At 43.6% G+C, this 21,061-nt stretch overlaps 30 non-coding genes across 30 annotated transcripts; 10 read left to right on the plus strand and 20 right to left on the minus strand.

Moving 5' to 3' along the window:
* Positions 1-30: 30 nt before the first annotated feature.
* On the minus strand, positions 31-116 carry TRNAY-GUA (transfer RNA tyrosine (anticodon GUA)). Its single transcript is given in 2 exon segments — positions 31-66; positions 80-116. It is a non-coding gene; the product is annotated as a tRNA-Tyr (tRNA).
* A 786-nt stretch (positions 117-902) lies between these two features.
* On the minus strand, positions 903-974 carry TRNAA-AGC (transfer RNA alanine (anticodon AGC)). The gene has a single exon. It is a non-coding gene; the product is annotated as a tRNA-Ala (tRNA).
* A 674-nt stretch (positions 975-1,648) lies between these two features.
* On the plus strand, positions 1,649-1,721 carry TRNAM-CAU (transfer RNA methionine (anticodon CAU)). The gene has a single exon. It is a non-coding gene; the product is annotated as a tRNA-Met (tRNA).
* Positions 1,722-2,166: 445 nt separating this feature from the next.
* Positions 2,167-2,252, minus strand: TRNAY-GUA (transfer RNA tyrosine (anticodon GUA)). Its single transcript is given in 2 exon segments — positions 2,167-2,202; positions 2,216-2,252. It is a non-coding gene; the product is annotated as a tRNA-Tyr (tRNA).
* A 786-nt stretch (positions 2,253-3,038) lies between these two features.
* Positions 3,039-3,110, minus strand: TRNAA-AGC (transfer RNA alanine (anticodon AGC)). Its single transcript has one exon. It is a non-coding gene; the product is annotated as a tRNA-Ala (tRNA).
* Positions 3,111-3,784: 674 nt separating this feature from the next.
* TRNAM-CAU (transfer RNA methionine (anticodon CAU)) lies at positions 3,785-3,857 on the plus strand. The gene has a single exon. It is a non-coding gene; the product is annotated as a tRNA-Met (tRNA).
* A 445-nt stretch (positions 3,858-4,302) lies between these two features.
* TRNAY-GUA (transfer RNA tyrosine (anticodon GUA)) lies at positions 4,303-4,388 on the minus strand. The gene is given in 2 exon segments: positions 4,303-4,338; positions 4,352-4,388. It is a non-coding gene; the product is annotated as a tRNA-Tyr (tRNA).
* Positions 4,389-5,174: 786 nt separating this feature from the next.
* TRNAA-AGC (transfer RNA alanine (anticodon AGC)) lies at positions 5,175-5,246 on the minus strand. The gene has a single exon. It is a non-coding gene; the product is annotated as a tRNA-Ala (tRNA).
* Positions 5,247-5,920: 674 nt separating this feature from the next.
* TRNAM-CAU (transfer RNA methionine (anticodon CAU)) lies at positions 5,921-5,993 on the plus strand. The gene has a single exon. It is a non-coding gene; the product is annotated as a tRNA-Met (tRNA).
* Positions 5,994-6,438: 445 nt separating this feature from the next.
* Positions 6,439-6,524, minus strand: TRNAY-GUA (transfer RNA tyrosine (anticodon GUA)). Its single transcript is given in 2 exon segments — positions 6,439-6,474; positions 6,488-6,524. It is a non-coding gene; the product is annotated as a tRNA-Tyr (tRNA).
* A 786-nt stretch (positions 6,525-7,310) lies between these two features.
* On the minus strand, positions 7,311-7,382 carry TRNAA-AGC (transfer RNA alanine (anticodon AGC)). The gene has a single exon. It is a non-coding gene; the product is annotated as a tRNA-Ala (tRNA).
* A 674-nt stretch (positions 7,383-8,056) lies between these two features.
* Positions 8,057-8,129, plus strand: TRNAM-CAU (transfer RNA methionine (anticodon CAU)). Its single transcript has one exon. It is a non-coding gene; the product is annotated as a tRNA-Met (tRNA).
* A 445-nt stretch (positions 8,130-8,574) lies between these two features.
* TRNAY-GUA (transfer RNA tyrosine (anticodon GUA)) lies at positions 8,575-8,660 on the minus strand. The gene is given in 2 exon segments: positions 8,575-8,610; positions 8,624-8,660. It is a non-coding gene; the product is annotated as a tRNA-Tyr (tRNA).
* Positions 8,661-9,446: 786 nt separating this feature from the next.
* Positions 9,447-9,518, minus strand: TRNAA-AGC (transfer RNA alanine (anticodon AGC)). Its single transcript has one exon. It is a non-coding gene; the product is annotated as a tRNA-Ala (tRNA).
* Positions 9,519-10,192: 674 nt separating this feature from the next.
* On the plus strand, positions 10,193-10,265 carry TRNAM-CAU (transfer RNA methionine (anticodon CAU)). The gene has a single exon. It is a non-coding gene; the product is annotated as a tRNA-Met (tRNA).
* A 445-nt stretch (positions 10,266-10,710) lies between these two features.
* On the minus strand, positions 10,711-10,796 carry TRNAY-GUA (transfer RNA tyrosine (anticodon GUA)). The gene is given in 2 exon segments: positions 10,711-10,746; positions 10,760-10,796. It is a non-coding gene; the product is annotated as a tRNA-Tyr (tRNA).
* Positions 10,797-11,582: 786 nt separating this feature from the next.
* On the minus strand, positions 11,583-11,654 carry TRNAA-AGC (transfer RNA alanine (anticodon AGC)). Its single transcript has one exon. It is a non-coding gene; the product is annotated as a tRNA-Ala (tRNA).
* A 674-nt stretch (positions 11,655-12,328) lies between these two features.
* TRNAM-CAU (transfer RNA methionine (anticodon CAU)) lies at positions 12,329-12,401 on the plus strand. The gene has a single exon. It is a non-coding gene; the product is annotated as a tRNA-Met (tRNA).
* A 445-nt stretch (positions 12,402-12,846) lies between these two features.
* TRNAY-GUA (transfer RNA tyrosine (anticodon GUA)) lies at positions 12,847-12,932 on the minus strand. The gene is given in 2 exon segments: positions 12,847-12,882; positions 12,896-12,932. It is a non-coding gene; the product is annotated as a tRNA-Tyr (tRNA).
* A 786-nt stretch (positions 12,933-13,718) lies between these two features.
* On the minus strand, positions 13,719-13,790 carry TRNAA-AGC (transfer RNA alanine (anticodon AGC)). Its single transcript has one exon. It is a non-coding gene; the product is annotated as a tRNA-Ala (tRNA).
* Positions 13,791-14,464: 674 nt separating this feature from the next.
* TRNAM-CAU (transfer RNA methionine (anticodon CAU)) lies at positions 14,465-14,537 on the plus strand. Its single transcript has one exon. It is a non-coding gene; the product is annotated as a tRNA-Met (tRNA).
* Positions 14,538-14,982: 445 nt separating this feature from the next.
* TRNAY-GUA (transfer RNA tyrosine (anticodon GUA)) lies at positions 14,983-15,068 on the minus strand. The gene is given in 2 exon segments: positions 14,983-15,018; positions 15,032-15,068. It is a non-coding gene; the product is annotated as a tRNA-Tyr (tRNA).
* Positions 15,069-15,854: 786 nt separating this feature from the next.
* On the minus strand, positions 15,855-15,926 carry TRNAA-AGC (transfer RNA alanine (anticodon AGC)). Its single transcript has one exon. It is a non-coding gene; the product is annotated as a tRNA-Ala (tRNA).
* Positions 15,927-16,600: 674 nt separating this feature from the next.
* TRNAM-CAU (transfer RNA methionine (anticodon CAU)) lies at positions 16,601-16,673 on the plus strand. Its single transcript has one exon. It is a non-coding gene; the product is annotated as a tRNA-Met (tRNA).
* A 445-nt stretch (positions 16,674-17,118) lies between these two features.
* TRNAY-GUA (transfer RNA tyrosine (anticodon GUA)) lies at positions 17,119-17,204 on the minus strand. Its single transcript is given in 2 exon segments — positions 17,119-17,154; positions 17,168-17,204. It is a non-coding gene; the product is annotated as a tRNA-Tyr (tRNA).
* Positions 17,205-17,990: 786 nt separating this feature from the next.
* Positions 17,991-18,062, minus strand: TRNAA-AGC (transfer RNA alanine (anticodon AGC)). Its single transcript has one exon. It is a non-coding gene; the product is annotated as a tRNA-Ala (tRNA).
* Positions 18,063-18,736: 674 nt separating this feature from the next.
* Positions 18,737-18,809, plus strand: TRNAM-CAU (transfer RNA methionine (anticodon CAU)). The gene has a single exon. It is a non-coding gene; the product is annotated as a tRNA-Met (tRNA).
* Positions 18,810-19,254: 445 nt separating this feature from the next.
* On the minus strand, positions 19,255-19,340 carry TRNAY-GUA (transfer RNA tyrosine (anticodon GUA)). Its single transcript is given in 2 exon segments — positions 19,255-19,290; positions 19,304-19,340. It is a non-coding gene; the product is annotated as a tRNA-Tyr (tRNA).
* A 786-nt stretch (positions 19,341-20,126) lies between these two features.
* On the minus strand, positions 20,127-20,198 carry TRNAA-AGC (transfer RNA alanine (anticodon AGC)). The gene has a single exon. It is a non-coding gene; the product is annotated as a tRNA-Ala (tRNA).
* Positions 20,199-20,872: 674 nt separating this feature from the next.
* Positions 20,873-20,945, plus strand: TRNAM-CAU (transfer RNA methionine (anticodon CAU)). Its single transcript has one exon. It is a non-coding gene; the product is annotated as a tRNA-Met (tRNA).
* Positions 20,946-21,061: the final 116 nt, after the last annotated feature.

A 21,061-nucleotide genomic window follows, 5' to 3' on the forward strand; every position in this document is an offset into this window, starting at 1 on the left:
AGCAGCTATGGAAAACAAAAAAGGGGAAACTCCTCCGAGCCGGATTTGAACCAGCGACCTAAGGATTTCTGTTTCTCCACTACAGTCCTCCGCTCTCCCAACTGAGCTATCGGAGGATTAGGCAGTACAGCTTTCCATGCTGCATTCATCTTTCTTTCAATAATGGTTGCGGCGGGAGTGGGCTGGGAGTACTGCAGTCTAATCTTGAAAATCATGAATATGACCTGCAGCTTGCTCTACAAATTGCCACTTCCTAGAGTGCATTCTCAGCTACATCTTATCACCATAAAGGGGGACTGCTTACCTACCTGAATGTGCTGTGCTGGCGTGAAGGAAAGCAGGGGACCTAGAATTAGAAATCCTACAGAAAGGAGTTTTCCTGAAAGGGCATGGGGCCGAGGAATCCACAGCCCTTTGGAAGCATTTCTGGCAAAAGGATGACAGCATGGGAACATGAAGGAAAGGACAGAAAGTTAGGAGAGTCATTACTCCGTACGGAGCATGAAGAACATGCATTTTTAATGCTTCTGTGAAAGGAACTGGAAAAGCAAAACCAGTAGATTAATGGACCATTCAGAAGGGATTAGGATGAAGAAAACATTCTGTTTTTCTTAAACCTTCTGGTAAGAGTCTCTGGTTTAGAGGAAGAATTCAAATAAATGACCAAGACAGCTGTGCCCGTTTTCTATACTAAGAATGCCAAGATAAATCACCACTTTGGTTTCTTATGGAAGCAAGATTATTTTTTTCTATAAACACGGGAAATGAGATAGCCCCATTTCAAAAGGTTTTGCAAGGCGAAGAAAGTGGGGTTCTGGCACCAGCTGCATGACATCTCACTTCCTTACTCATGATGCCAGCCTAGCTATCTGTCAAAAGGCAAGATTAGCATGGCGAAAAGCTGGAGATGCCGGGGATTGAACCCGGGGCCTCATACATGCTAAGCATGCGCTCTACCACTGAGCTACATCCCCACATCCTGTAGAGGGAGACCTTGCTCCACGCATGGAAACCTGGAATTCTATTGAATGTACATTCACCACATATGACACTGGAATGGGAAGCGTCAGGTGTGGAATTCCATATGATTTACAGCTGGATTTTCTAGCACCGTTTTTTATGGAATAAGGTTGACTCTAGAATGAATAATTCCCCACACACAACAGCTAGATGCAATCGAAAAAAGCCAGAGTATTCAAGGCAACTGGTTCAGGATACATCAAAGAAGGATATGGTTGAGTGCTGTTTCCACATCTTGTGAGATGACTTAAGGTACCCCTGCTCTTTTTGCAGGACACACAGCTATGTTACATTAGCATGTACAGTGTTGAGATCTAGATGCATCTACGGCTAGGGGCGGCATGTTAATTCTGGGTTTTAGTCCATTTCATTCTCAGTTATGTGGAGGAAAAAATGGCACGATCTTTCTTAGAGAGGTGAATGGTATGCCCTGATTTCTTTTGCATGGCTAAATGTATGGGGTGTGGGTTTAAGCACTGGGAAAGAGCAGTCTTCTGACCATTATAACTGCAGACGATTTTAATCCAGCGAGGCAACCGAAGTGTATTGATATTCCAACATGAGAACAGCATTTTTGCTACCTTCCCTCTTCATGGTGTGTAGACGCATTTGTTAGCGGTTTCAAGCAGCCTTCTTAGCGCAGTAGGCAGCGCGTCAGTCTCATAATCTGAAGGTCCTGAGTTCGATCCTCAGAGAGGGCATTGCAGTGTTTCTTTTGTCAAGAGAAACATCTCAGATTTTCTCCAAATCTGTAAACTATTCCTCCACATTGCATCTTGCTCAGTTTTAAGGAGTTGGTGTCTTTGTAGATTCCCTCTTTCATATCCATGGCCACTCATTGTAGGTGAGTTTTAGCTGGTTCGGCTGCCGAAACATCTACCTTGGTACAATGAAACTGGAAGTCTTCCAAGTGCCTTCATATATTTAGTCAAGGCTTTGGAATGAATTCTGATCTGCAGGTCCTTGTTTATTTCTCTTCCAACATCCCTCAGAAATGACTATGTGGTCAATTTCATTGGAAAGCAGAAGAAGTCTACCCTTCTGTCCTAGCATTTATTTGGAGCTAGGGAAATGTTTCTCAATCAGAGGGGCACATAATGTTTTAACAAGAGAGAAAGCAGCTATGGAAAACAAAAAAGGGGAAACTCCTCCGAGCCGGATTTGAACCAGCGACCTAAGGATTTCTGTTTCTCCACTACAGTCCTCCGCTCTCCCAACTGAGCTATCGGAGGATTAGGCAGTACAGCTTTCCATGCTGCATTCATCTTTCTTTCAATAATGGTTGCGGCGGGAGTGGGCTGGGAGTACTGCAGTCTAATCTTGAAAATCATGAATATGACCTGCAGCTTGCTCTACAAATTGCCACTTCCTAGAGTGCATTCTCAGCTACATCTTATCACCATAAAGGGGGACTGCTTACCTACCTGAATGTGCTGTGCTGGCGTGAAGGAAAGCAGGGGACCTAGAATTAGAAATCCTACAGAAAGGAGTTTTCCTGAAAGGGCATGGGGCCGAGGAATCCACAGCCCTTTGGAAGCATTTCTGGCAAAAGGATGACAGCATGGGAACATGAAGGAAAGGACAGAAAGTTAGGAGAGTCATTACTCCGTACGGAGCATGAAGAACATGCATTTTTAATGCTTCTGTGAAAGGAACTGGAAAAGCAAAACCAGTAGATTAATGGACCATTCAGAAGGGATTAGGATGAAGAAAACATTCTGTTTTTCTTAAACCTTCTGGTAAGAGTCTCTGGTTTAGAGGAAGAATTCAAATAAATGACCAAGACAGCTGTGCCCGTTTTCTATACTAAGAATGCCAAGATAAATCACCACTTTGGTTTCTTATGGAAGCAAGATTATTTTTTTCTATAAACACGGGAAATGAGATAGCCCCATTTCAAAAGGTTTTGCAAGGCGAAGAAAGTGGGGTTCTGGCACCAGCTGCATGACATCTCACTTCCTTACTCATGATGCCAGCCTAGCTATCTGTCAAAAGGCAAGATTAGCATGGCGAAAAGCTGGAGATGCCGGGGATTGAACCCGGGGCCTCATACATGCTAAGCATGCGCTCTACCACTGAGCTACATCCCCACATCCTGTAGAGGGAGACCTTGCTCCACGCATGGAAACCTGGAATTCTATTGAATGTACATTCACCACATATGACACTGGAATGGGAAGCGTCAGGTGTGGAATTCCATATGATTTACAGCTGGATTTTCTAGCACCGTTTTTTATGGAATAAGGTTGACTCTAGAATGAATAATTCCCCACACACAACAGCTAGATGCAATCGAAAAAAGCCAGAGTATTCAAGGCAACTGGTTCAGGATACATCAAAGAAGGATATGGTTGAGTGCTGTTTCCACATCTTGTGAGATGACTTAAGGTACCCCTGCTCTTTTTGCAGGACACACAGCTATGTTACATTAGCATGTACAGTGTTGAGATCTAGATGCATCTACGGCTAGGGGCGGCATGTTAATTCTGGGTTTTAGTCCATTTCATTCTCAGTTATGTGGAGGAAAAAATGGCACGATCTTTCTTAGAGAGGTGAATGGTATGCCCTGATTTCTTTTGCATGGCTAAATGTATGGGGTGTGGGTTTAAGCACTGGGAAAGAGCAGTCTTCTGACCATTATAACTGCAGACGATTTTAATCCAGCGAGGCAACCGAAGTGTATTGATATTCCAACATGAGAACAGCATTTTTGCTACCTTCCCTCTTCATGGTGTGTAGACGCATTTGTTAGCGGTTTCAAGCAGCCTTCTTAGCGCAGTAGGCAGCGCGTCAGTCTCATAATCTGAAGGTCCTGAGTTCGATCCTCAGAGAGGGCATTGCAGTGTTTCTTTTGTCAAGAGAAACATCTCAGATTTTCTCCAAATCTGTAAACTATTCCTCCACATTGCATCTTGCTCAGTTTTAAGGAGTTGGTGTCTTTGTAGATTCCCTCTTTCATATCCATGGCCACTCATTGTAGGTGAGTTTTAGCTGGTTCGGCTGCCGAAACATCTACCTTGGTACAATGAAACTGGAAGTCTTCCAAGTGCCTTCATATATTTAGTCAAGGCTTTGGAATGAATTCTGATCTGCAGGTCCTTGTTTATTTCTCTTCCAACATCCCTCAGAAATGACTATGTGGTCAATTTCATTGGAAAGCAGAAGAAGTCTACCCTTCTGTCCTAGCATTTATTTGGAGCTAGGGAAATGTTTCTCAATCAGAGGGGCACATAATGTTTTAACAAGAGAGAAAGCAGCTATGGAAAACAAAAAAGGGGAAACTCCTCCGAGCCGGATTTGAACCAGCGACCTAAGGATTTCTGTTTCTCCACTACAGTCCTCCGCTCTCCCAACTGAGCTATCGGAGGATTAGGCAGTACAGCTTTCCATGCTGCATTCATCTTTCTTTCAATAATGGTTGCGGCGGGAGTGGGCTGGGAGTACTGCAGTCTAATCTTGAAAATCATGAATATGACCTGCAGCTTGCTCTACAAATTGCCACTTCCTAGAGTGCATTCTCAGCTACATCTTATCACCATAAAGGGGGACTGCTTACCTACCTGAATGTGCTGTGCTGGCGTGAAGGAAAGCAGGGGACCTAGAATTAGAAATCCTACAGAAAGGAGTTTTCCTGAAAGGGCATGGGGCCGAGGAATCCACAGCCCTTTGGAAGCATTTCTGGCAAAAGGATGACAGCATGGGAACATGAAGGAAAGGACAGAAAGTTAGGAGAGTCATTACTCCGTACGGAGCATGAAGAACATGCATTTTTAATGCTTCTGTGAAAGGAACTGGAAAAGCAAAACCAGTAGATTAATGGACCATTCAGAAGGGATTAGGATGAAGAAAACATTCTGTTTTTCTTAAACCTTCTGGTAAGAGTCTCTGGTTTAGAGGAAGAATTCAAATAAATGACCAAGACAGCTGTGCCCGTTTTCTATACTAAGAATGCCAAGATAAATCACCACTTTGGTTTCTTATGGAAGCAAGATTATTTTTTTCTATAAACACGGGAAATGAGATAGCCCCATTTCAAAAGGTTTTGCAAGGCGAAGAAAGTGGGGTTCTGGCACCAGCTGCATGACATCTCACTTCCTTACTCATGATGCCAGCCTAGCTATCTGTCAAAAGGCAAGATTAGCATGGCGAAAAGCTGGAGATGCCGGGGATTGAACCCGGGGCCTCATACATGCTAAGCATGCGCTCTACCACTGAGCTACATCCCCACATCCTGTAGAGGGAGACCTTGCTCCACGCATGGAAACCTGGAATTCTATTGAATGTACATTCACCACATATGACACTGGAATGGGAAGCGTCAGGTGTGGAATTCCATATGATTTACAGCTGGATTTTCTAGCACCGTTTTTTATGGAATAAGGTTGACTCTAGAATGAATAATTCCCCACACACAACAGCTAGATGCAATCGAAAAAAGCCAGAGTATTCAAGGCAACTGGTTCAGGATACATCAAAGAAGGATATGGTTGAGTGCTGTTTCCACATCTTGTGAGATGACTTAAGGTACCCCTGCTCTTTTTGCAGGACACACAGCTATGTTACATTAGCATGTACAGTGTTGAGATCTAGATGCATCTACGGCTAGGGGCGGCATGTTAATTCTGGGTTTTAGTCCATTTCATTCTCAGTTATGTGGAGGAAAAAATGGCACGATCTTTCTTAGAGAGGTGAATGGTATGCCCTGATTTCTTTTGCATGGCTAAATGTATGGGGTGTGGGTTTAAGCACTGGGAAAGAGCAGTCTTCTGACCATTATAACTGCAGACGATTTTAATCCAGCGAGGCAACCGAAGTGTATTGATATTCCAACATGAGAACAGCATTTTTGCTACCTTCCCTCTTCATGGTGTGTAGACGCATTTGTTAGCGGTTTCAAGCAGCCTTCTTAGCGCAGTAGGCAGCGCGTCAGTCTCATAATCTGAAGGTCCTGAGTTCGATCCTCAGAGAGGGCATTGCAGTGTTTCTTTTGTCAAGAGAAACATCTCAGATTTTCTCCAAATCTGTAAACTATTCCTCCACATTGCATCTTGCTCAGTTTTAAGGAGTTGGTGTCTTTGTAGATTCCCTCTTTCATATCCATGGCCACTCATTGTAGGTGAGTTTTAGCTGGTTCGGCTGCCGAAACATCTACCTTGGTACAATGAAACTGGAAGTCTTCCAAGTGCCTTCATATATTTAGTCAAGGCTTTGGAATGAATTCTGATCTGCAGGTCCTTGTTTATTTCTCTTCCAACATCCCTCAGAAATGACTATGTGGTCAATTTCATTGGAAAGCAGAAGAAGTCTACCCTTCTGTCCTAGCATTTATTTGGAGCTAGGGAAATGTTTCTCAATCAGAGGGGCACATAATGTTTTAACAAGAGAGAAAGCAGCTATGGAAAACAAAAAAGGGGAAACTCCTCCGAGCCGGATTTGAACCAGCGACCTAAGGATTTCTGTTTCTCCACTACAGTCCTCCGCTCTCCCAACTGAGCTATCGGAGGATTAGGCAGTACAGCTTTCCATGCTGCATTCATCTTTCTTTCAATAATGGTTGCGGCGGGAGTGGGCTGGGAGTACTGCAGTCTAATCTTGAAAATCATGAATATGACCTGCAGCTTGCTCTACAAATTGCCACTTCCTAGAGTGCATTCTCAGCTACATCTTATCACCATAAAGGGGGACTGCTTACCTACCTGAATGTGCTGTGCTGGCGTGAAGGAAAGCAGGGGACCTAGAATTAGAAATCCTACAGAAAGGAGTTTTCCTGAAAGGGCATGGGGCCGAGGAATCCACAGCCCTTTGGAAGCATTTCTGGCAAAAGGATGACAGCATGGGAACATGAAGGAAAGGACAGAAAGTTAGGAGAGTCATTACTCCGTACGGAGCATGAAGAACATGCATTTTTAATGCTTCTGTGAAAGGAACTGGAAAAGCAAAACCAGTAGATTAATGGACCATTCAGAAGGGATTAGGATGAAGAAAACATTCTGTTTTTCTTAAACCTTCTGGTAAGAGTCTCTGGTTTAGAGGAAGAATTCAAATAAATGACCAAGACAGCTGTGCCCGTTTTCTATACTAAGAATGCCAAGATAAATCACCACTTTGGTTTCTTATGGAAGCAAGATTATTTTTTTCTATAAACACGGGAAATGAGATAGCCCCATTTCAAAAGGTTTTGCAAGGCGAAGAAAGTGGGGTTCTGGCACCAGCTGCATGACATCTCACTTCCTTACTCATGATGCCAGCCTAGCTATCTGTCAAAAGGCAAGATTAGCATGGCGAAAAGCTGGAGATGCCGGGGATTGAACCCGGGGCCTCATACATGCTAAGCATGCGCTCTACCACTGAGCTACATCCCCACATCCTGTAGAGGGAGACCTTGCTCCACGCATGGAAACCTGGAATTCTATTGAATGTACATTCACCACATATGACACTGGAATGGGAAGCGTCAGGTGTGGAATTCCATATGATTTACAGCTGGATTTTCTAGCACCGTTTTTTATGGAATAAGGTTGACTCTAGAATGAATAATTCCCCACACACAACAGCTAGATGCAATCGAAAAAAGCCAGAGTATTCAAGGCAACTGGTTCAGGATACATCAAAGAAGGATATGGTTGAGTGCTGTTTCCACATCTTGTGAGATGACTTAAGGTACCCCTGCTCTTTTTGCAGGACACACAGCTATGTTACATTAGCATGTACAGTGTTGAGATCTAGATGCATCTACGGCTAGGGGCGGCATGTTAATTCTGGGTTTTAGTCCATTTCATTCTCAGTTATGTGGAGGAAAAAATGGCACGATCTTTCTTAGAGAGGTGAATGGTATGCCCTGATTTCTTTTGCATGGCTAAATGTATGGGGTGTGGGTTTAAGCACTGGGAAAGAGCAGTCTTCTGACCATTATAACTGCAGACGATTTTAATCCAGCGAGGCAACCGAAGTGTATTGATATTCCAACATGAGAACAGCATTTTTGCTACCTTCCCTCTTCATGGTGTGTAGACGCATTTGTTAGCGGTTTCAAGCAGCCTTCTTAGCGCAGTAGGCAGCGCGTCAGTCTCATAATCTGAAGGTCCTGAGTTCGATCCTCAGAGAGGGCATTGCAGTGTTTCTTTTGTCAAGAGAAACATCTCAGATTTTCTCCAAATCTGTAAACTATTCCTCCACATTGCATCTTGCTCAGTTTTAAGGAGTTGGTGTCTTTGTAGATTCCCTCTTTCATATCCATGGCCACTCATTGTAGGTGAGTTTTAGCTGGTTCGGCTGCCGAAACATCTACCTTGGTACAATGAAACTGGAAGTCTTCCAAGTGCCTTCATATATTTAGTCAAGGCTTTGGAATGAATTCTGATCTGCAGGTCCTTGTTTATTTCTCTTCCAACATCCCTCAGAAATGACTATGTGGTCAATTTCATTGGAAAGCAGAAGAAGTCTACCCTTCTGTCCTAGCATTTATTTGGAGCTAGGGAAATGTTTCTCAATCAGAGGGGCACATAATGTTTTAACAAGAGAGAAAGCAGCTATGGAAAACAAAAAAGGGGAAACTCCTCCGAGCCGGATTTGAACCAGCGACCTAAGGATTTCTGTTTCTCCACTACAGTCCTCCGCTCTCCCAACTGAGCTATCGGAGGATTAGGCAGTACAGCTTTCCATGCTGCATTCATCTTTCTTTCAATAATGGTTGCGGCGGGAGTGGGCTGGGAGTACTGCAGTCTAATCTTGAAAATCATGAATATGACCTGCAGCTTGCTCTACAAATTGCCACTTCCTAGAGTGCATTCTCAGCTACATCTTATCACCATAAAGGGGGACTGCTTACCTACCTGAATGTGCTGTGCTGGCGTGAAGGAAAGCAGGGGACCTAGAATTAGAAATCCTACAGAAAGGAGTTTTCCTGAAAGGGCATGGGGCCGAGGAATCCACAGCCCTTTGGAAGCATTTCTGGCAAAAGGATGACAGCATGGGAACATGAAGGAAAGGACAGAAAGTTAGGAGAGTCATTACTCCGTACGGAGCATGAAGAACATGCATTTTTAATGCTTCTGTGAAAGGAACTGGAAAAGCAAAACCAGTAGATTAATGGACCATTCAGAAGGGATTAGGATGAAGAAAACATTCTGTTTTTCTTAAACCTTCTGGTAAGAGTCTCTGGTTTAGAGGAAGAATTCAAATAAATGACCAAGACAGCTGTGCCCGTTTTCTATACTAAGAATGCCAAGATAAATCACCACTTTGGTTTCTTATGGAAGCAAGATTATTTTTTTCTATAAACACGGGAAATGAGATAGCCCCATTTCAAAAGGTTTTGCAAGGCGAAGAAAGTGGGGTTCTGGCACCAGCTGCATGACATCTCACTTCCTTACTCATGATGCCAGCCTAGCTATCTGTCAAAAGGCAAGATTAGCATGGCGAAAAGCTGGAGATGCCGGGGATTGAACCCGGGGCCTCATACATGCTAAGCATGCGCTCTACCACTGAGCTACATCCCCACATCCTGTAGAGGGAGACCTTGCTCCACGCATGGAAACCTGGAATTCTATTGAATGTACATTCACCACATATGACACTGGAATGGGAAGCGTCAGGTGTGGAATTCCATATGATTTACAGCTGGATTTTCTAGCACCGTTTTTTATGGAATAAGGTTGACTCTAGAATGAATAATTCCCCACACACAACAGCTAGATGCAATCGAAAAAAGCCAGAGTATTCAAGGCAACTGGTTCAGGATACATCAAAGAAGGATATGGTTGAGTGCTGTTTCCACATCTTGTGAGATGACTTAAGGTACCCCTGCTCTTTTTGCAGGACACACAGCTATGTTACATTAGCATGTACAGTGTTGAGATCTAGATGCATCTACGGCTAGGGGCGGCATGTTAATTCTGGGTTTTAGTCCATTTCATTCTCAGTTATGTGGAGGAAAAAATGGCACGATCTTTCTTAGAGAGGTGAATGGTATGCCCTGATTTCTTTTGCATGGCTAAATGTATGGGGTGTGGGTTTAAGCACTGGGAAAGAGCAGTCTTCTGACCATTATAACTGCAGACGATTTTAATCCAGCGAGGCAACCGAAGTGTATTGATATTCCAACATGAGAACAGCATTTTTGCTACCTTCCCTCTTCATGGTGTGTAGACGCATTTGTTAGCGGTTTCAAGCAGCCTTCTTAGCGCAGTAGGCAGCGCGTCAGTCTCATAATCTGAAGGTCCTGAGTTCGATCCTCAGAGAGGGCATTGCAGTGTTTCTTTTGTCAAGAGAAACATCTCAGATTTTCTCCAAATCTGTAAACTATTCCTCCACATTGCATCTTGCTCAGTTTTAAGGAGTTGGTGTCTTTGTAGATTCCCTCTTTCATATCCATGGCCACTCATTGTAGGTGAGTTTTAGCTGGTTCGGCTGCCGAAACATCTACCTTGGTACAATGAAACTGGAAGTCTTCCAAGTGCCTTCATATATTTAGTCAAGGCTTTGGAATGAATTCTGATCTGCAGGTCCTTGTTTATTTCTCTTCCAACATCCCTCAGAAATGACTATGTGGTCAATTTCATTGGAAAGCAGAAGAAGTCTACCCTTCTCTCCTAGCATTTATTTGGAGCTAGGGAAATGTTTCTCAATCAGAGGGGCACATAATGTTTTAACAAGAGAGAAAGCAGCTATGGAAAACAAAAAAGGGGAAACTCCTCCGAGCCGGATTTGAACCAGCGACCTAAGGATTTCTGTTTCTCCACTACAGTCCTCCGCTCTCCCAACTGAGCTATCGGAGGATTAGGCAGTACAGCTTTCCATGCTGCATTCATCTTTCTTTCAATAATGGTTGCGGCGGGAGTGGGGTGGGAGTACTGCAGTCTAATCTTGAAAATCATGAATATGACCTGCAGCTTGCTCTACAAATTGCCACTTCCTAGAGTGCATTCTCAGCTACATCTTATCACCATAAAGGGGGACTGCTTACCTACCTGAATGTGCTGTGCTGGCGTGAAGGAAAGCAGGGGACCTAGAATTAGAAATCCTACAGAAAGGAGTTTTCCTGAAAGGGCATGGGGCCGAGGAATCCACAGCCCTTTGGAAGCATTTCTGGCAAAAGGATGACAGCATGGGAACATGAAGGAAAGGACAGAAAGTTAGGAGAGTCATTACTCCGTACGGAGCATGAAGAACATGCATTTTTAATGCTTCTGTGAAAGGAACTGGAAAAGCAAAACCAGTAGATTAATGGACCATTCAGAAGGGATTAGGATGAAGAAAACATTCTGTTTTTCTTAAACCTTCTGGTAAGAGTCTCTGGTTTAGAGGAAGAATTCAAATAAATGACCAAGACAGCTGTGCCCGTTTTCTATACTAAGAATGCCAAGATAAATCACCACTTTGGTTTCTTATGGAAGCAAGATTATTTTTTTCTATAAACACGGGAAATGAGATAGCCCCATTTCAAAAGGTTTTGCAAGGCGAAGAAAGTGGGGTTCTGGCACCAGCTGCATGACATCTCACTTCCTTACTCATGATGCCAGCCTAGCTATCTGTCAAAAGGCAAGATTAGCATGGCGAAAAGCTGGAGATGCCGGGGATTGAACCCGGGGCCTCATACATGCTAAGCATGCGCTCTACCACTGAGCTACATCCCCACATCCTGTAGAGGGAGACCTTGCTCCACGCATGGAAACCAGGAATTCTATTGAATGTACATTCACCACATATGACACTGGAATGGGAAGCGTCAGGTGTGGAATTCCATATGATTTACAGCTGGATTTTCTAGCACCGTTTTTTATGGAATAAGGTTGACTCTAGAATGAATAATTCCCCACACACAACAGCTAGATGCAATCGAAAAAAGCCAGAGTATTCAAGGCAACTGGTTCAGGATACATCAAAGAAGGATATGGTTGAGTGCTGTTTCCACATCTTGTGAGATGACTTAAGGTACCCCTGCTCTTTTTGCAGGACACACAGCTATGTTACATTAGCATGTACAGTGTTGAGATCTAGATGCATCTACGGCTAGGGGCGGCATGTTAATTCTGGGTTTTAGTCCATTTCATTCTCAGTTATGTGGAGGAAAAAATGGCACGATCTTTCTTAGAGAGGTGAATGGTATGCCCTGATTTCTTTTGCATGGCTAAATGTATGGGGTGTGGGTTTAAGCACTGGGAAAGAGCAGTCTTCTGACCATTATAACTGCAGACGATTTTAATCCAGCGAGGCAACCGAAGTGTATTGATATTCCAACATGAGAACAGCATTTTTGCTACCTTCCCTCTTCATGGTGTGTAGACGCATTTGTTAGCGGTTTCAAGCAGCCTTCTTAGCGCAGTAGGCAGCGCGTCAGTCTCATAATCTGAAGGTCCTGAGTTCGATCCTCAGAGAGGGCATTGCAGTGTTTCTTTTGTCAAGAGAAACATCTCAGATTTTCTCCAAATCTGTAAACTATTCCTCCACATTGCATCTTGCTCAGTTTTAAGGAGTTGGTGTCTTTGTAGATTCCCTCTTTCATATCCATGGCCACTCATTGTAGGTGAGTTTTAGCTGGTTCGGCTGCCGAAACATCTACCTTGGTACAATGAAACTGGAAGTCTTCCAAGTGCCTTCATATATTTAGTCAAGGCTTTGGAATGAATTCTGATCTGCAGGTCCTTGTTTATTTCTCTTCCAACATCCCTCAGAAATGACTATGTGGTCAATTTCATTGGAAAGCAGAAGAAGTCTACCCTTCTGTCCTAGCATTTATTTGGAGCTAGGGAAATGTTTCTCAATCAGAGGGGCACATAATGTTTTAACAAGAGAGAAAGCAGCTATGGAAAACAAAAAAGGGGAAACTCCTCCGAGCCGGATTTGAACCAGCGACCTAAGGATTTCTGTTTCTCCACTACAGTCCTCCGCTCTCCCAACTGAGCTATCGGAGGATTAGGCAGTACAGCTTTCCATGCTGCATTCATCTTTCTTTCAATAATGGTTGCGGCGGGAGTGGGCTGGGAGTACTGCAGTCTAATCTTGAAAATCATGAATATGACCTGCAGCTTGCTCTACAAATTGCCACTTCCTAGAGTGCATTCTCAGCTACATCTTATCACCATAAAGGGGGACTGCTTACCTACCTGAATGTGCTGTGCTGGCGTGAAGGAAAGCAGGGGACCTAGAATTAGAAATCCTACAGAAAGGAGTTTTCCTGAAAGGGCATGGGGCCGAGGAATCCACAGCCCTTTGGAAGCATTTCTGGCAAAAGGATGACAGCATGGGAACATGAAGGAAAGGACAGAAAGTTAGGAGAGTCATTACTCCGTACGGAGCATGAAGAACATGCATTTTTAATGCTTCTGTGAAAGGAACTGGAAAAGCAAAACCAGTAGATTAATGGACCATTCAGAAGGGATTAGGATGAAGAAAACATTCTGTTTTTCTTAAACCTTCTGGTAAGAGTCTCTGGTTTAGAGGAAGAATTCAAATAAATGACCAAGACAGCTGTGCCCGTTTTCTATACTAAGAATGCCAAGATAAATCACCACTTTGGTTTCTTATGGAAGCAAGATTATTTTTTTCTATAAACACGGGAAATGAGATAGCCCCATTTCAAAAGGTTTTGCAAGGCGAAGAAAGTGGGGTTCTGGCACCAGCTGCATGACATCTCACTTCCTTACTCATGATGCCAGCCTAGCTATCTGTCAAAAGGCAAGATTAGCATGGCGAAAAGCTGGAGATGCCGGGGATTGAACCCGGGGCCTCATACATGCTAAGCATGCGCTCTACCACTGAGCTACATCCCCACATCCTGTAGAGGGAGACCTTGCTCCACGCATGGAAACCTGGAATTCTATTGAATGTACATTCACCACATATGACACTGGAATGGGAAGCGTCAGGTGTGGAATTCCATATGATTTACAGCTGGATTTTCTAGCACCGTTTTTTATGGAATAAGGTTGACTCTAGAATGAATAATTCCCCACACACAACAGCTAGATGCAATCGAAAAAAGCCAGAGTATTCAAGGCAACTGGTTCAGGATACATCAAAGAAGGATATGGTTGAGTGCTGTTTCCACATCTTGTGAGATGACTTAAGGTACCCCTGCTCTTTTTGCAGGACACACAGCTATGTTACATTAGCATGTACAGTGTTGAGATCTAGATGCATCTACGGCTAGGGGCGGCATGTTAATTCTGGGTTTTAGTCCATTTCATTCTCAGTTATGTGGAGGAAAAAATGGCACGATCTTTCTTAGAGAGGTGAATGGTATGCCCTGATTTCTTTTGCATGGCTAAATGTATGGGGTGTGGGTTTAAGCACTGGGAAAGAGCAGTCTTCTGACCATTATAACTGCAGACGATTTTAATCCAGCGAGGCAACCGAAGTGTATTGATATTCCAACATGAGAACAGCATTTTTGCTACCTTCCCTCTTCATGGTGTGTAGACGCATTTGTTAGCGGTTTCAAGCAGCCTTCTTAGCGCAGTAGGCAGCGCGTCAGTCTCATAATCTGAAGGTCCTGAGTTCGATCCTCAGAGAGGGCATTGCAGTGTTTCTTTTGTCAAGAGAAACATCTCAGATTTTCTCCAAATCTGTAAACTATTCCTCCACATTGCATCTTGCTCAGTTTTAAGGAGTTGGTGTCTTTGTAGATTCCCTCTTTCATATCCATGGCCACTCATTGTAGGTGAGTTTTAGCTGGTTCGGCTGCCGAAACATCTACCTTGGTACAATGAAACTGGAAGTCTTCCAAGTGCCTTCATATATTTAGTCAAGGCTTTGGAATGAATTCTGATCTGCAGGTCCTTGTTTATTTCTCTTCCAACATCCCTCAGAAATGACTATGTGGTCAATTTCATTGGAAAGCAGAAGAAGTCTACCCTTCTGTCCTAGCATTTATTTGGAGCTAGGGAAATGTTTCTCAATCAGAGGGGCACATAATGTTTTAACAAGAGAGAAAGCAGCTATGGAAAACAAAAAAGGGGAAACTCCTCCGAGCCGGATTTGAACCAGCGACCTAAGGATTTCTGTTTCTCCACTACAGTCCTCCGCTCTCCCAACTGAGCTATCGGAGGATTAGGCAGTACAGCTTTCCATGCTGCATTCATCTTTCTTTCAATAATGGTTGCGGCGGGAGTGGGCTGGGAGTACTGCAGTCTAATCTTGAAAATCATGAATATGACCTGCAGCTTGCTCTACAAATTGCCACTTCCTAGAGTGCATTCTCAGCTACATCTTATCACCATAAAGGGGGACTGCTTACCTACCTGAATGTGCTGTGCTGGCGTGAAGGAAAGCAGGGGACCTAGAATTAGAAATCCTACAGAAAGGAGTTTTCCTGAAAGGGCATGGGGCCGAGGAATCCACAGCCCTTTGGAAGCATTTCTGGCAAAAGGATGACAGCATGGGAACATGAAGGAAAGGACAGAAAGTTAGGAGAGTCATTACTCCGTACGGAGCATGAAGAACATGCATTTTTAATGCTTCTGTGAAAGGAACTGGAAAAGCAAAACCAGTAGATTAATGGACCATTCAGAAGGGATTAGGATGAAGAAAACATTCTGTTTTTCTTAAACCTTCTGGTAAGAGTCTCTGGTTTAGAGGAAGAATTCAAATAAATGACCAAGACAGCTGTGCCCGTTTTCTATACTAAGAATGCCAAGATAAATCACCACTTTGGTTTCTTATGGAAGCAAGATTATTTTTTTCTATAAACACGGGAAATGAGATAGCCCCATTTCAAAAGGTTTTGCAAGGCGAAGAAAGTGGGGTTCTGGCACCAGCTGCATGACATCTCACTTCCTTACTCATGATGCCAGCCTAGCTATCTGTCAAAAGGCAAGATTAGCATGGCGAAAAGCTGGAGATGCCGGGGATTGAACCCGGGGCCTCATACATGCTAAGCATGCGCTCTACCACTGAGCTACATCCCCACATCCTGTAGAGGGAGACCTTGCTCCACGCATGGAAACCTGGAATTCTATTGAATGTACATTCACCACATATGACACTGGAATGGGAAGCGTCAGGTGTGGAATTCCATATGATTTACAGCTGGATTTTCTAGCACCGTTTTTTATGGAATAAGGTTGACTCTAGAATGAATAATTCCCCACACACAACAGCTAGATGCAATCGAAAAAAGCCAGAGTATTCAAGGCAACTGGTTCAGGATACATCAAAGAAGGATATGGTTGAGTGCTGTTTCCACATCTTGTGAGATGACTTAAGGTACCCCTGCTCTTTTTGCAGGACACACAGCTATGTTACATTAGCATGTACAGTGTTGAGATCTAGATGCATCTACGGCTAGGGGCGGCATGTTAATTCTGGGTTTTAGTCCATTTCATTCTCAGTTATGTGGAGGAAAAAATGGCACGATCTTTCTTAGAGAGGTGAATGGTATGCCCTGATTTCTTTTGCATGGCTAAATGTATGGGGTGTGGGTTTAAGCACTGGGAAAGAGCAGTCTTCTGACCATTATAACTGCAGACGATTTTAATCCAGCGAGGCAACCGCAGTGTATTGATATTCCAACATGAGAACAGCATTTTTGCTACCTTCCCTCTTCATGGTGTGTAGACGCATTTGTTAGCGGTTTCAAGCAGCCTTCTTAGCGCAGTAGGCAGCGCGTCAGTCTCATAATCTGAAGGTCCTGAGTTCCATCCTCAGAGAGGGCATTGCAGTGTTTCTTTTGTCAAGAGAAACATCTCAGATTTTCTCCAAATCTGTAAACTATTCCTCCACATTGCATCTTGCTCAGTTTTAAGGAGTTGGTGTCTTTGTAGATTCCCTCTTTCATATCCATGGCCACTCATTGTAGGTGAGTTTTAGCTGGTTCGGCTGCCGAAACATCTACCTTGGTACAATGAAACTGGAAGTCTTCCAAGTGCCTTCATATATTTAGTCAAGGCTTTGGAATGAATTCTGATCTGCAGGTCCTTGTTTATTTCTCTTCCAACATCCCTCAGAAATGACTATGTGGTCAATTTCATTGGAAAGCAGAAGAAGTCTACCCTTCTGTCCTAGCATTTATTTGGAGCTAGGGAAATGTTTCTCAATCAGAGGGGCACATAATGTTTTAACAAGAGAGAAAGCAGCTATGGAAAACAAAAAAGGGGAAACTCCTCCGAGCCGGATTTGAACCAGCGACCTAAGGATTTCTGTTTCTCCACTACAGTCCTCCGCTCTCCCAACTGAGCTATCGGAGGATTAGGCAGTACAGCTTTCCATGCTGCATTCATCTTTCTTTCAATAATGGTTGCGGCGGGAGTGGGCTGGGAGTACTGCAGTCTAATCTTGAAAATCATGAATATGACCTGCAGCTTGCTCTACAAATTGCCACTTCCTAGAGTGCATTCTCAGCTACATCTTATCACCATAAAGGGGGACTGCTTACCTACCTGAATGTGCTGTGCTGGCGTGAAGGAAAGCAGGGGACCTAGAATTAGAAATCCTACAGAAAGGAGTTTTCCTGAAAGGGCATGGGGCCGAGGAATCCACAGCCCTTTGGAAGCATTTCTGGCAAAAGGATGACAGCATGGGAACATGAAGGAAAGGACAGAAAGTTAGGAGAGTCATTACTCCGTACGGAGCATGAAGAACATGCATTTTTAATGCTTCTGTGAAAGGAACTGGAAAAGCAAAACCAGTAGATTAATGGACCATTCAGAAGGGATTAGGATGAAGAAAACATTCTGTTTTTCTTAAACCTTCTGGTAAGAGTCTCTGGTTTAGAGGAAGAATTCAAATAAATGACCAAGACAGCTGTGCCCGTTTTCTATACTAAGAATGCCAAGATAAATCACCACTTTGGTTTCTTATGGAAGCAAGATTATTTTTTTCTATAAACACGGGAAATGAGATAGCCCCATTTCAAAAGGTTTTGCAAGGCGAAGAAAGTGGGGTTCTGGCACCAGCTGCATGACATCTCACTTCCTTACTCATGATGCCAGCCTAGCTATCTGTCAAAAGGCAAGATTAGCATGGCGAAAAGCTGGAGATGCCGGGGATTGAACCCGGGGCCTCATACATGCTAAGCATGCGCTCTACCACTGAGCTACATCCCCACATCCTGTAGAGGGAGACCTTGCTCCACGCATGGAAACCTGGAATTCTATTGAATGTACATTCACCACATATGACACTGGAATGGGAAGCGTCAGGTGTGGAATTCCATATGATTTACAGCTGGATTTTCTAGCACCGTTTTTTATGGAATAAGGTTGACTCTAGAATGAATAATTCCCCACACACAACAGCTAGATGCAATCGAAAAAAGCCAGAGTATTCAAGGCAACTGGTTCAGGATACATCAAAGAAGGATATGGTTGAGTGCTGTTTCCACATCTTGTGAGATGACTTAAGGTACCCCTGCTCTTTTTGCAGGACACACAGCTATGTTACATTAGCATGTACAGTGTTGAGATCTAGATGCATCTACGGCTAGGGGCGGCATGTTAATTCTGGGTTTTAGTCCATTTCATTCTCAGTTATGTGGAGGAAAAAATGGCACGATCTTTCTTAGAGAGGTGAATGGTATGCCCTGATTTCTTTTGCATGGCTAAATGTATGGGGTGTGGGTTTAAGCACTGGGAAAGAGCAGTCTTCTGACCATTATAACTGCAGACGATTTTAATCCAGCGAGGCAACCGAAGTGTATTGATATTCCAACATGAGAACAGCATTTTTGCTACCTTCCCTCTTCATGGTGTGTAGACGCATTTGTTAGCGGTTTCAAGCAGCCTTCTTAGCGCAGTAGGCAGCGCGTCAGTCTCATAATCTGAAGGTCCTGAGTTCGATCCTCAGAGAGGGCATTGCAGTGTTTCTTTTGTCAAGAGAAACATCTCAGATTTTCTCCAAATCTGTAAACTATTCCTCCACATTGCATCTTGCTCAGTTTTAAGGAGTTGGTGTCTTTGTAGATTCCCTCTTTCATATCCATGGCCACTCATTGTAGGTGAGTTTTAGCTGGTTCGGCTGCCGAAACATCTACCTTGGTACAATGAAACTGGAAGTCTTCCAAGTGCCTTCATATATTTAGTCAAGGCTTTGGAATGAATTCTGATCTGCAGGTCCTTGTTTATTTCTCTTCCAACATCCCTCAGAAATGACTATGTGGTCAATTTCATTGGAAAGCAGAAGAAGTCTACCCTTCTGTCCTAGCATTTATTTGGAGCTAGGGAAATGTTTCTCAATCAGAGGGGCACATAATGTTTTAACAAGAGAGAAAGCAGCTATGGAAAACAAAAAAGGGGAAACTCCTCCGAGCCGGATTTGAACCAGCGACCTAAGGATTTCTGTTTCTCCACTACAGTCCTCCGCTCTCCCAACTGAGCTATCGGAGGATTAGGCAGTACAGCTTTCCATGCTGCATTCATCTTTCTTTCAATAATGGTTGCGGCGGGAGTGGGGTGGGAGTACTGCAGTCTAATCTTGAAAATCATGAATATGACCTGCAGCTTGCTCTACAAATTGCCACTTCCTAGAGTGCATTCTCAGCTACATCTTATCACCATAAAGGGGGACTGCTTACCTACCTGAATGTGCTGTGCTGGCGTGAAGGAAAGCAGGGGACCTAGAATTAGAAATCCTACAGAAAGGAGTTTTCCTGAAAGGGCATGGGGCCGAGGAATCCACAGCCCTTTGGAAGCATTTCTGGCAAAAGGATGACAGCATGGGAACATGAAGGAAAGGACAGAAAGTTAGGAGAGTCATTACTCCGTACGGAGCATGAAGAACATGCATTTTTAATGCTTCTGTGAAAGGAACTGGAAAAGCAAAACCAGTAGATTAATGGACCATTCAGAAGGGATTAGGATGAAGAAAACATTCTGTTTTTCTTAAACCTTCTGGTAAGAGTCTCTGGTTTAGAGGAAGAATTCAAATAAATGACCAAGACAGCTGTGCCCGTTTTCTATACTAAGAATGCCAAGATAAATCACCACTTTGGTTTCTTATGGAAGCAAGATTATTTTTTTCTATAAACACGGGAAATGAGATAGCCCCATTTCAAAAGGTTTTGCAAGGCGAAGAAAGTGGGGTTCTGGCACCAGCTGCATGACATCTCACTTCCTTACTCATGATGCCAGCCTAGCTATCTGTCAAAAGGCAAGATTAGCATGGCGAAAAGCTGGAGATGCCGGGGATTGAACCCGGGGCCTCATACATGCTAAGCATGCGCTCTACCACTGAGCTACATCCCCACATCCTGTAGAGGGAGACCTTGCTCCACGCATGGAAACCTGGAATTCTATTGAATGTACATTCACCACATATGACACTGGAATGGGAAGCGTCAGGTGTGGAATTCCATATGATTTACAGCTGGATTTTCTAGCACCGTTTTTTATGGAATAAGGTTGACTCTAGAATGAATAATTCCCCACACACAACAGCTAGATGCAATCGAAAAAAGCCAGAGTATTCAAGGCAACTGGTTCAGGATACATCAAAGAAGGATATGGTTGAGTGCTGTTTCCACATCTTGTGAGATGACTTAAGGTACCCCTGCTCTTTTTGCAGGACACACAGCTATGTTACATTAGCATGTACAGTGTTGAGATCTAGATGCATCTACGGCTAGGGGCGGCATGTTAATTCTGGGTTTTAGTCCATTTCATTCTCAGTTATGTGGAGGAAAAAATGGCACGATCTTTCTTAGAGAGGTGAATGGTATGCCCTGATTTCTTTTGCATGGCTAAATGTATGGGGTGTGGGTTTAAGCACTGGGAAAGAGCAGTCTTCTGACCATTATAACTGCAGACGATTTTAATCCAGCGAGGCAACCGAAGTGTATTGATATTCCAACATGAGAACAGCATTTTTGCTACCTTCCCTCTTCATGGTGTGTAGACGCATTTGTTAGCGGTTTCAAGCAGCCTTCTTAGCGCAGTAGGCAGCGCGTCAGTCTCATAATCTGAAGGTCCTGAGTTCGATCCTCAGAGAGGGCATTGCAGTGTTTCTTTAGTCAAGAGAAACATCTCAGATTTTCTCCAAATCTGTAAACTATTCCTCCACATTGCATCTTGCTCAGTTTTAAGGAGTTGGTGTCTTTGTAGATTCCCTC

Source organism: Pleurodeles waltl, unplaced genomic scaffold (assembly GCF_031143425.1).
Source record: "Pleurodeles waltl isolate 20211129_DDA unplaced genomic scaffold, aPleWal1.hap1.20221129 scaffold_107, whole genome shotgun sequence".
In the NCBI taxonomy this organism is placed as follows: Eukaryota; Metazoa; Chordata; class Amphibia; order Caudata; family Salamandridae; genus Pleurodeles; species Pleurodeles waltl.